This window comes from Convolutriloba macropyga, chromosome 7 (assembly GCF_964194025.1).
Source record: "Convolutriloba macropyga chromosome 7, txConMacr16.3, whole genome shotgun sequence".
Lineage (NCBI taxonomy): Eukaryota > Metazoa > Xenacoelomorpha > Acoela > Convolutidae > Convolutriloba > Convolutriloba macropyga.
In genome coordinates this window covers 40881032-40893420 of record NC_134474.1, presented here as the reverse complement: position 1 = coordinate 40893420, position 12389 = coordinate 40881032, and the positions used below count along the sequence as shown (strand labels likewise).

General features: G+C 41.9%; 1 long non-coding RNA gene across 3 annotated transcripts in view; it reads left to right on the top strand.

The window, feature by feature from the left end:
* Positions 1-12389, top strand: part of LOC142342866 (uncharacterized) — a 40805-nt gene that overhangs the window by 10887 nt on the left and 17529 nt on the right. The window lies entirely within an intron of this gene.

Here is a 12389-nt window from a genome sequence, read left to right as displayed (position 1 = left end):
TCCTCAAGCTCATGAGGCTCCTAAGTTTCAGAGTGGTTCATCGCCGCAAATATTAAGAAGCAGGTGCGTTGTGCTTGTCGGTCCGCTATTGTTCCGTTGGCGTTGATTTGATCCTTTTTCGCCTGTTCGCGTCATTTGGTTAAAAAATGACATAACTCAAGCAGTCAAAAGTTAGCTTTCGAGACATCCGGGTTATAGGGTTCCATTAATTTGGTAGTTTAAGCGCCTATTGAGCTATATTTCAAACCATGGTACAGCGATGGAACCGAAATTCTTGCAAAGCGACTGTTGTGGTCACTGGCACAGTTCAGAAGATTTTAATGAGTTGAATTTTATATTGCTTCTGAATATTATGCCATTTAGTTTGTGTTTCAAAAACCTATCTATGCAATTTTAAACAGAGAAACTTTACATTTAGCTAAGATTATTTTAATTCATTGGCATCTGAATCTGAGTTTGGCTTCTATCAGTGGACGTGACTTTCCATTTTCCTGTTTTCATGCAACAGTTTTCATCAGTTTAAGACCAGTAGATGTAAGGATCAGGTTTTAATGGGTTGATAGTTTAACTTCTGATACCGAAAGCTCCCAGGCAAAGTTTGAATTTGAACCGATTTTAAATAATAATGTGGTTATTTTTATCGACACAGCATCAGAATTTGTCCGGTAAGCTCTCCGTTGGTTTGAGAAACTTTAGCAAAAGAGGACTTCGAATTTCCGTTGAAAGGAAGGTTAAATTTCTAACTATCAGGAAAAGCAAAATTTTCCAAGAGGTTTTCAAAAACGAACATGATAAAGATCTCCGTTATATCACCAAAAATTGAAAAAGCGTTATAATATTTTTGGGACCATGAAAATTTATCGCCTTCAATATGGTTTTCCAGTCTCAGTAAAAAAAAAATTGTGGCCAGATTTAATTGTTTGTTGTCAAATGCATTGTTTGGTAACAATAGCATCATTCAAAACCAAACTATTTATAAATGGTACGGCATCATAACGCCATACTTTACACAAAATGCCTTCAATGTTTATATATGGTTTTTAAGATGGTGTATCGCAGCTCGGGTCTAATGTCCTCCCTAAAATCCTCCCATTTTGTTGTAAGAGTGGCGGGGGGGGGGGGGGGTTATCTATGGGGGGTAAATTGATGTAGTAGTGAGGGGGTAATTTGTTCTGGGGGTAAAATGATGTAAGAGTTGGGCTGTAATGAGAGGACTTTTGAGGAACTACCTCCCCCAAAAAATAAACTGCCTTATAAGAGTGGGCTGCAATGGGCAGCAATGGGAGGACTTTTGAGGAATTACACCTCCCACAAAAATTGCCATGTAAGAGTGGGCTGCGATGGGCTGCAATGAGAGGACGTTTGAGGAATCACCAACCACCTAAATAAACTTGCCATGTAAAAGTGCGCTGCAAGGGGCTGTAATGCGAAGACTTTTGTGGAGTTACCCACCCCTCCTAACTAAAAAGGGTGCGGGTATAATTCGTTGAGAGAGGATTAAATGGTGTAAAAATTGGGCTTTCAAGGGGGGTAATATGATGTTAGAGTGCGTAGGTATTTTGTTCAGAGGTGTTAAAATGGTTTAAGAATAAGGCTGCCAAGGGGGCTAAAATGTTGTAAAAGTGAGGGGGTAATTTGTTAACCGAGGTTAAAATGATGTAAATATTGGGCTTTCAAGGGGGGTAAAATGATGTTATTGTTGCGGCTGCTTACGAATTTCAGAGGAACCGATATATAACACAGCCTGGTTCTCGAGTTTTACGCCGGCCTGGTTCTTCACAGGGTTCGATTGACCAACAATCTCGTCGAAACAATTAGTCGCTCGGACGTATTAAAGGACTGTAACTAAAATTCCGTTGATTGAAGATAAGAAAATCCTTAGTGATAATCTATGTACAATCTCGCGCTGACGTTTGTCAGACTTCAGCAAGTGTTAGTAATGTTGCTAACATCTCGCTAAGTAAGCTCAACTAACTTAAAACTCGCAAGATATTAAGATCTAACAAAAGTTAGCTAAACAGACTAAAATTGTTAAAGTATCAAATTTTAGTCAATCTGCGAGCCAGCTCCTCTATATAGCATTTTCTAGTGGTTCTAAATACAATTCAGTTTCACTATTCAGACAATTGTTTTAATGTAAATAAACAAATATTTATCATTTATAACGTCATTGCCGCTTGTTTCTGATTGGTTAACCAACAAAGATATTTAGATCATTGTTTACATAGTAAAAGTCAAATTACTGCACGGATAATTATTACGTGGCTCTGAATGCCTCGAATGTACGAGTTGCTCAGTTTTTCCTTCCAAAAATTGGGGGGGGGGGTGTACAAAATTTCGGTCCAAATTTGTAAAGTTTTCAGTTTTGACCCTTTTTGAGTTTTGATGAATTCTAAGTTCATACAGTTTCAAACGTTATTTCTTGCTGTCTGATGGCTTTTGTAGCAGATTTGAAGTGGCACCAACGTCGCCGGTCCTGTTTTCGATCTCGGAAACACCATCGTAGATTACTGGCGCTAACTTTACAACTGGCCGGTTCATTACTCCCGGCCTCTCGCTGATCGCACTACACCGTCTTTACCAATGTAGATCTCAATGATTCCTCCCAGTTTTTGTTCACAGTGTTTCACAGAGTCATCTATTAGCCAAACAAGTTCACATTCTTTCAGGTTTCGCAACATGTTCTTCTGACCACTTTGATCCCTGGTTCCATTGTGGAAGATATTTGCGAGTCCATCTTTTCCAGATCATGTCGGCATATGCTTGAGCCGCATTGAAGGACCTCTTCAGATCATGGTAACGCTCACTGGATGGCATGAATGGTGCACTTGCGTTCTCTCGTCCTTGCAAGAAATGGTTTAATGTAAGTGCTGTCAGGTCTTCTGGATTGTCACTTACTGCTGTCAGGGGTCTTGCGTTGTGTGTTAGTTCGACAAAACACATTGTAGTGCTGAGTACCTCGTCGGTGGGGCTTCGGTTGTCCAAGATAGCAATCTTGACCTGCTTGCAACTTTGAACCAGTCTTTTCTAGATTCCACCAAAGTGTGGAGCTCCAGGTGGATTGAATTTCCAAACAATCTTTTTCTGTGCTAAGTCACTCTCTTAGCTTTGTCCCACTCGTTCATGAAAGCTTTCAGCTCAATGGTTTCTCCAACTAAGTTTGTTCCGTTTTTACTGATGATGGTGATCGAGTAGCCACGTCTTGCAATGAAGCAATGAGTCTTGTCACTGCAGCTAGACATGACTCGGTGTCCAATGACTGTACCACTTCGACGTTCACTGCTCTCGTTGTTAGACAAGTGAAGAGGCAGCACCATCTCTTCAAAGTACGTCGTAGAAACGTATCTTCAAAGGCTACGAAGTTATCAACTCCAGTATGAGTGAATGGGAAAATATTGGGTTCATCAAGTCGTTCTCGTGGTGGATCTGCCATCGGTGGATGAATTGGATTGGCGTTCCTGTGCCTGCGTTTGACACATTTCGACATGAGTTTCCTTACCGCATTTCTTAATCTGATGATCCAGCGCTTTGGTTCGGGGGTTTCATGTTTCTCACATATTCTGTGCCCTCATGTAGGTTGTCACAATGCGCGCTCTCTCTCTCTCTCCAACAAAAGTTGTACGACTAGATGTTTTGCTGTCAACAAAATTGAAAGTTTTTCATTGTAATCGAGATTCGAATGTTTTAGTCTACCTTTCATTCAAAATATTTCGTCTTCCACAATAAAGGGTGAGAGTTTGGCGATGTTCAATGTTTTGGAGATTTCTTTGCTCTTTGCTATCGACTTTGAAACATTCGGGAAGCTTTTGATTTGAACAAATCGAAACAATATTTGTTCTGCTTGATGGATTTCTTCAGCTTTGAGGGGTCCCTTCTGCTTCGCCTTGAACCTCATGCAGTAGACAATCAAGTTTCTAATTCTGTTGAAGGTACTGTATCGTCCCCAGTCAATTATTTGGTCTAGTTTAGTTTTTGTGGCTACTGGTAGCGTGCTCAGCTTCAACTTCGTTTCCTTGGCACCACAGCTTTAGCCAATTATCTTAATCTGTCTCGAGCCGGGCCGGCCCGTTTTATCACCCAGACTCCTTGAGACCTTCGATGGACATCCCTCTAGAGCAAAATATCTGTTGGGTTTTCGATGCCTTTGACATGTCTCCATTGATCCATGGAAGAGTTTTTCAGTATTTCTGCTGCCTTGTTGGGAACAAACAGTTGTTGTTTCTTGTAAGCTGACTGCAACCACTTTAAAACTGTTGATGAATCGGTCCAATGAAAAACTTTGTCAATTCTGACATCATGTTTTCTCAATATCTGCCTCCTGAAACGAACTCCGTAGACTTTCTAACTTCGGAATCTCCGTGTGTCTGATAGGTGCTACACGACATTTTCCTATCACATAGGTGAGTTTCAACGTTGACATGTCCTGCAGATATGCCACGATGCACATTGGCTCTTCCGATTAGACTCTGCAACAGGTCTGGCCCAGATAGATATTCGACGTTGAGGGCTACACATTAACACTTTGCTGCTGCATTAAACAGTCTTCTAACCTTCCCAGGTTTAAAGGGTTAATGACAGGATGATGTGGCAAGTACCACTGACGCTTGTCTCTGGTTTCGTTCAGTTCCACTTGTTCGGCTTTACGGACATAACCAGCTTTGACATCAGTCGTCAGTATCAATGGTTTCCTGATAACGTTTTCTGAACGTATCATCCTTTTGTAGGCGTCGTTTTAAGGACTTGAGTTGTCCCATGGCAGAGTAGAAATTATTTGGTAGCTTTACTTCATCTTCTTGTGTTCTGCTGGCAACTCTTTGTCCCATGCTTGTCACATTGCTGCCCAAATGCTTTTGAGTATAACCCTCATTCTTATCGTGAAGGGTGAACATATCCCAAGTGGGTCGAACAGTGCTGCGACAAAGGATAGGACAATTCTCTGAGTTTCTTGTGAGATGACTGCAACCACTTTAAGACTGTTGATGAATCGGTCCAAGGAAAATTTTTGTCAATTTTGACATCATGTTTTCTCAATACCTGCCTCCTGAGACGAACTCCGTAGACTGCGGCTTGAAGTTCTAACTTCGGAATCGTCGTGTGTCTGATAGGTGCTACACGGCATTTTCCTATCACATAGGTGAGTTTCAACGTTGACACGTCCTGCAGATATGCCACGATGCACATTGGTTCTTCTGATGTGTCTGTAAAAATGTGTAGTCTGAAGTTTTTATAACTTCTTTCGAAATAAATTCGATTTACCGACATCGCCATTATTTCACTCAAGTCAGAACACCAACCACTGAAAAGTTTTAAGTGTTCTGCTGGCAACCTTTTGTCCCATGCTTGTCCCATGGCTGTTTAATTGCTTTTGAGTGAAAACCTCATTCTTATCATGAAGGGTGAACATATCCCAACTGGGTTGAACACTGCTAACAGACAATTCTCTGAGTTATTTTTGCTGGAACTTCTTGCTCAGTTCCACCACAGACAATGAAATTATCCGTGTCTACATTCCAGTTCAGTCCAAGGGTTGATGGTGATTGTGGCTCGGCTTTGAAATATTTCACAACTTTCGTTGTTCTGTCCGCCTCTGGGATTCGTGACTTGACTTCTTCATCACTTGCTATCCACTTCGTCAAATTGAATCTAACTTTGCTGATGATCTCTCTGAATTTCTGGTAGATTTCGATCGCTTTTTGCGGTGTTCTGACTGACTTGAGGAAGTCGTTCATGTAGAAGTTTCACTGGACAGCTTTGACAAGATTTTCGTCCACTTTCGCGTTATCATTCCCCACTTGATGCAAAGCGTAATTTGCACAAGTCGGCGAGCTCTTCGCCCCAAAATTGTGTCGTGTATGCTCGTAGACTTCTATTCTCTGCTCTGGATCTTCTCGCCAGAGAAATCATAAGCTTCGGTTGTCACCTCTTGGGACAGCAACTTGAAGAAACATCGTTTCTATGTCGGTTGAAAGTGCTAATTGGTGTTATCGGAAGCGCAAAAATGATTCCGATCAGACTCTGCGACAGGTCTGGCCCCGATAGATAACTGTCGTCGAGGGCTTCACCTTGGTACTTTGCTGCTGCGTTGCACACTCTTCTAACTTTCTCAGGTTTAGTAGGGCTAATGACAGGATGATGTGGCAAGTACCATTGAAGCTTGTCTCTGGTTTCGTTCAGTTCCACTTATTCGACTTCACGGACATAACCAGCTTTGACGTCAGTCGTCAGTATCAATGGTTTCCTGATAAAACCTTTTTAACGTATCATCCTTTTGTAGGCGTCGTTTTAAGGACTTGAGTTGTCCCACGGCAGAGTAGAAATTATTTGGTAGCTTTACTTCATCTTCTTGTGTTCTGCTGGCAACTCTTTGTCCCATGCTTGTCACATTGCGGCCCAAATGCTTTTGAGTATAACCCTCATTCTTATCGTGAAGGATGAACATATCCCAAGTGGGTCGAACAGTGCTGAGACAAAGGATAGGACAATTCTCTGAGTTTCTTGTGAGTTGACTGCAACCACTTTAAGACTGTTGATGAATCGGTCCAAGGAAAATTTTTGTCAATTTTGACATCTTGTTTTCTTAAAACCTGCCTCCTGAGACGAACTCCGAAGACTGCCGCTTGAAGTTCTAACTTCGGAATCGTCGTGTGTCTGATAGGTGCTACACGGCATTTTCCTATCACATAGGTGAGTTTCAACGTTGACACGTCCTGCAGATATGCCACGATGCACATTGGTTCTTCTGATGTGTCTGTAAAAATGTGTAGTCTGAAGTTTTTATAACTTCTTTCGAAATAAATTCGATTTACCGACATCGCCATTATTTCACTCAAGTCAGAACACCAACCACTGAAAAGTTTTAAGTGTTCTGCTGGCAGCCTTTTGTCCCATGCTTGTCCCATGGCTGTTTAATTGCTTTTGAGTGAAAACTTCATTCTTATCATGAAGGGTGAACATATCCCAACTGGGTTGAACACTGCTAACAGACAATTCTCTGAGTTATTTTTGCTGGAACTTCTTGCTCAGTTCCACTACAGACAATGAGATTATCCGTGTCTACATTCCAGTTCAGTCCAAGGGTTGATGATGATTGTGGCTCGGCCTTGAAATATTTCACAACTTTCGTTGTTCTGTCCGCCTCTGGGATTCGTGACTTGACTTCTTCATCACTTGCTATCCACTTCGTCAAATTGAATCTAACTTTGCTGATGATCTCTCTGAATTTCTGGTAGATTTCGATCGCTTTTTGCGGTGTTCTGACTGACTTGAGGAAGTCGTTCATGTAGAAGTTTCGCTGGACAGCTTTGACAAGATTTTCGTCCACTTTTGCGTTATCATTCACCACTTGATGCAAAGCGTAATTTGCACAAGTCGGCGAGCTCTTCGCCCCAAAATTGTGTCGTGTATGCTCGTAGACTTCTATTCTCTGCTCTGGATCTTCTCGCCAGAGAAATCATAAGCTTCGGCTGTCACCTCTTGGGACAGCAACTTGAAGAAACATCGCTTCTATGTCGGCTGAAAGTGCTAATTGGTGTTATCGGAAGCGCAAAAAAGATTCCGATCAGACTCTGCGACAGGTCTGGCCCCGATAGATAACTGTCGTCGAGGGCTTCACCTTGGTACTTTGCTGCTGCGTTGCACACTCTTCTAACTTTCTCAGGTTTAGTAGGGCTAATGGCAGGATGATGTGGCAAGTACCATTGAAGCTTGTCTCTGGTTTCGTTCAGTTCCACTTATTCGACTTTACGGACATAACCAGCTTTGACGTCAGTCGTCAGTATCAATGGTTTCCTGATAAAGCGTTTTTAACGTATCATCCTTTTGTAGGCGTCGTTTTAAGGACTTGAGTTGTCCCATGGCAGAGTAGAATTTGTTTGGTAGCGTCACTTCATCTTCTCGCCACAGAAGTCCAAATTCGTATATTTGACCCGTAAAACGAGTTGTTTCCTCCAATGTTTTGATTGCTCTGTGCTCATCCTTCGAATGACCTGTCAAATCACAGTTTGAGGCGTAGGATTCGATGTCCCACCATTTACCCAACTGGCATGCTAACTTGTCCTCTGATACTGAGGTTGCTGTTGTAGCAAATGATGCTGCTCGCTTTGCAGGTAGGGTACAACATAGGGCCCATCTTATTTTCGTTTTCACTGCCCATGGTGCAGTTTTGTCGTCTGACTTCGTGAATTCTAATGGGTGATGGATGTCGTAGCAGTCTTGTCCAAGAACAACTTGAACTTCGTTTAGATTGTAGCTCTGATTTGGCAAGTTCTTCAGATGTGGGTATCGATCTTTCAACCCTTACAGATCTACAATCTGGTCACCCAACTTCAGTTTTTCGTGAACATAGAATTGCACTGTCGTCAATGGTCCTGACTTCTTGTGCGTTGAAACAGCTATCGGCACTATTTCCATCTTGACGTCTTGTGATCAGTGGATTCCTGCTATTGACAAAGACGATTTTCGGCCTTGCAGCTGCAGTGCAGATACAATTGACTTATCAACGAATGAAATTGAGGATCCTGTATCGCATATTGCCAGCACGCTCCGGCTGTGCTTTCCATTCAGCAATTTTTTTTCGCATCACAGGGAGTCTTCCTTGTGTGATCATTGTTGCTAGTGCTGTCGTACCATCTGAGGCACCTGTTGTAGCCTCCTTCTTTGAGAAGCCTCAGTGACAAAAGTTTGTTGTGTCGTCGTCCACAATTGGGCACACTGCATGTTATACTTTTGCAATCCTTCGACCGATGGCCAGGCCTCAGGCAATTGAAACACAGTCTGAACTTCTGCACATGTTTTCGTCGCTCGTTCAGCTTCATTGATTTAAGTTTCTCGCAACTACAGATATCGTGCTGTCCATCTTTGAACGAACATTTTGAGTTCCTTGGTTTAGTAGAATCATCAGTAATGGATGCGAAAATACTTATTTTTGGTTTCTCGCTATTTTGAAACTCTGAGTTTGTCTGGAGAAACAATTCTTCATGTTTGAAAGCAGTTGATTCTAACCAGTCTTTCAAAACAATCAAATTTGCTGCTAGTACCTTATGATCCTGTAGGTGTCGTAGCCACTGCTCTTTAAGCTGAACGGAAAGTTTTTTGGTTGCTGAACTCAGAACTCCCTCCAATTCCAGGTCAGGTTGAAATCCGAGTCGAGTCAAGACGTTAACTGTGTTTTTGACTACGTTTAAAAATCGAATAAAGCTACAGGATTCTTTGTGTTTAACTGGCGGATGTGGGTTTATCTTCTTGAGTTGAGATTTAACAATGACTCTCGGTCAGCCAAATTTTTTGCAGAGAATGTCCCAGGTTTGATAAAATGCCTGTGAGCTGAAACCCAGTCCAGAAATAGCAGCTTTTGCCTGACCAGTTAGGCTAATCTTCAGATACTGCATCTTCTCAGCCTTTGATGCACAATGACATCAAAAAGTTCTGCCCACTCGGGCCACTCCAAGAGGTCTCCTGAAAAATCCGTTAACTTAAGTTTTGGTAGTCTTCTTGGGTCACCAATCGGTTGGTAAATTTCCTGTGGGGTAGCCTGCTCACTGTTGTTTGGTTTTGGCTTTCCATTGATCTGTTGCAATAGTTGTGCTTTGGACTTTGGCCTCTCTGCCTGTTTTGGAACGCTAACAGTCCTTGTTGCTGGAACGTCGTCTTGGGCAAAAACGTCTGTGGTTTTGTTACCCAAATTGATTTGAGGATTTCTGGTTTCTTGACAATACTCAAATCTTGCAGTTGCGTTGAGAAAATTCCCGCTCCGGGATGAAACAACGGGTTAGTTTTCGGGTAGGCGCTGACGCGTTTGTCACCTCTGTCCCGTGTGTCATTTTTTGGAGGGTCGGTCACAACAATTGGAGATAGTGGTCAACTAGGGCCAGAATGTTGGGCCACTGAATTCGACCAGCATGCAGTTGTCTCTGAATTGCGGATTGATCCAACAATTTCAAAGTCGTCTGCCTCTGACACAGATGCTCTTGAGTTTCCTTTTGTTAGTTCAATTTCCATGCGCCTTTGCTCTTCGTCGGCTTCAGCTTTATTCTTTCGTTTTCCAGCTCTCGTTCATGCAGTCGCAAACGTAATTCGTCGTGTTGTTGTTGCCGACGTAGTTGTATTTCTTCACGCTACTGCTCTAACTCTAACTGCTACTCTTGCAATCGTTGCTCTGCTTCTTTCTTAGATCTTAGATTTTGGAGCTCAATTTTGCTGATCCGTCGCCTTCTCGATGATCGCGAGTCGGCGTTACTGGGTTCTTTTCTGCTTCCTTGTGTAGCAGAGTGCCTCGAAGAGACCTCGACGTTCTCTTCAGGGTTTTCTATCGCTCCATTTCCTGTATCAATTACAGCTTCTTTCGGGTCTTTATCACCAGTCGATGTGCATGACACTAACGATGCTTGGTTTCCACAATCATTGCTGTGCCCGTACTGCTTGATCAAGTCTTGATAGTAAATCTTATTCTTACTGAACTCCACAAGCTCTCGAGAGTAATTTTGTGGCTTTATCATTCGAATCGACTCTGCGTAGATTTCATCTAGTTTTTCTACTAACCGTTCGATTTGATTACACAAGGTTTGTTTTATGGGGTCACTTGAATTTTCTGTTTTCAACTTTTTCTCCAAATTTGATAGTTCACTCAAAATTGGGCAAGCAGCCTTCACTGATTTGTATCCTCGAAATGTGTCTTTCCAATAACTGACGAAGTCTGTGCCGAAACTTTCGATGTCTCGGAGAAATGGTACATTGTCATTTACCCATCTCAAAACTTTCCTCTTTTCTTCTAACATACGCTTGGTGTCATTATTGAAAGCTTCTAAATACTTTGGTTTCAATAGTAACCTCTGCTGCTGTTGGCTTCTAAGTTGTCGTAAGTCTCGAAGAAGCCTCGATATGCACTTTTGGAATTCATTGTTTTGTTTTGTGTCAGATAGCCCTCCAGCTCGTTGAGGTGTCTGGAGAAAAAATTGAGTAGGTCAGCTTGCTCTTTCTCTAACCTCTTCAGTTGACAACTCGTCTTCCATTTAACTGATTTCCAGTGTCTACTGGGACATTTCTTGGCCATCGTAGTGATAGAGATTTCGTTCTGGTCCACCAAATTGGATTGAAGATTTTTGCTGTTCGTGTTGTCCGGGTCGGCGGACTAAATGTTGCGGCTGCTCAAGAATCTCAGCGGAACCGATATATCACATCCTTGTCGTCGAGTTTCGCGACGGCTTGGTTCCTCACTGAATCCGATTGTCTAATGATCTAGCAGAAATTTTTAGTCGCTCGGACGTATTAGAGGACTGTAACTTTAATTTTGTTGATTGAAGTTAAGAAAATCCTTAGTGATAATCTATGTTCAATCTCGCGCTGAAGTTTGTAAGACTTCAGCAAGTGTTAGTAATGTTGCTAAAATTTCGCTAAGTAAGCTCAACTAACTTAAAACTGGCAATACCTTAAGATCTAGCAAAACTCAGCAAAACAGAATAAAATTGTTAAAGAATCAACTTTAAGTCAACTTTTAAAAATTTTCAGTTTTGAAAGTTTTTGAGTTTTGACGAAATCTAAGTTTTTCCAGTTTCAAACGTTATTTTTTGCTAACCTATGGCTTTTGTAGCTGATTTGAAGTGGCGCTAACAGTTAGAGTGAGGAAATTTTTTGTTCAGAAGGGATAAAAAGGTTTAAGAATGAGGCTGCCAAGAGGGCTAAAATGTGGTAAGGCTGAGGGGGTAATTTTTTCTAAGTGGGTAATTCTAACAAATACTACTCATGTATATATAGACCGTCAAGAGTTGGACAAGCATTGATGTTGTGGATGTTAAGGAGAACCAGCTGAGAGTTAATAGTTTGTGGGTTCAAGACTGGCAGTATGGGGGCCAAAATAATGTAAGATTAGGGCTTCCAAGGGGCTAGTTTGATGTAACAGTGAGGGGGTAATTTGTACAGAGGGGGTAAAATGGTATAAGAGCTGGGCTGCCATGGGGTAAAATAGTGTAAGAGTGAGATGGTAATGTATTCAGAGGGTGTAAAATGATGTAAGAGTGGGGCTGCGAAGGAAGGATTTTTTAGGAAAATGCAGCTCAAAACTTTGGCATATTTTTGGACTGCATTAGGCTTCCAACAGGGGTAAAATGGGGGTAAGAGTGAGGGGGTAAAAAACAAAGTAACCCCCCACTCTTACATCTTTTTGGTCGTCTGTCAAGGAGGGTAAAATGATGTAAGAGTTCGGGGGAAATTTCTCCATTACCCACGAACTCTTTCATCATTTTACCCTCCTTGACAGACCAAAAAGATGCAAGAGTGGGGGGTTATTTGTCTTTTACCCCCTCACTCTTACATCATTTTACCCCCGTTGGAAGCCTAATGCAGCCCAAAAAGATGTAAGAGTTTTGAGCTGCATTTTCATCAAAAATCCTCCCATT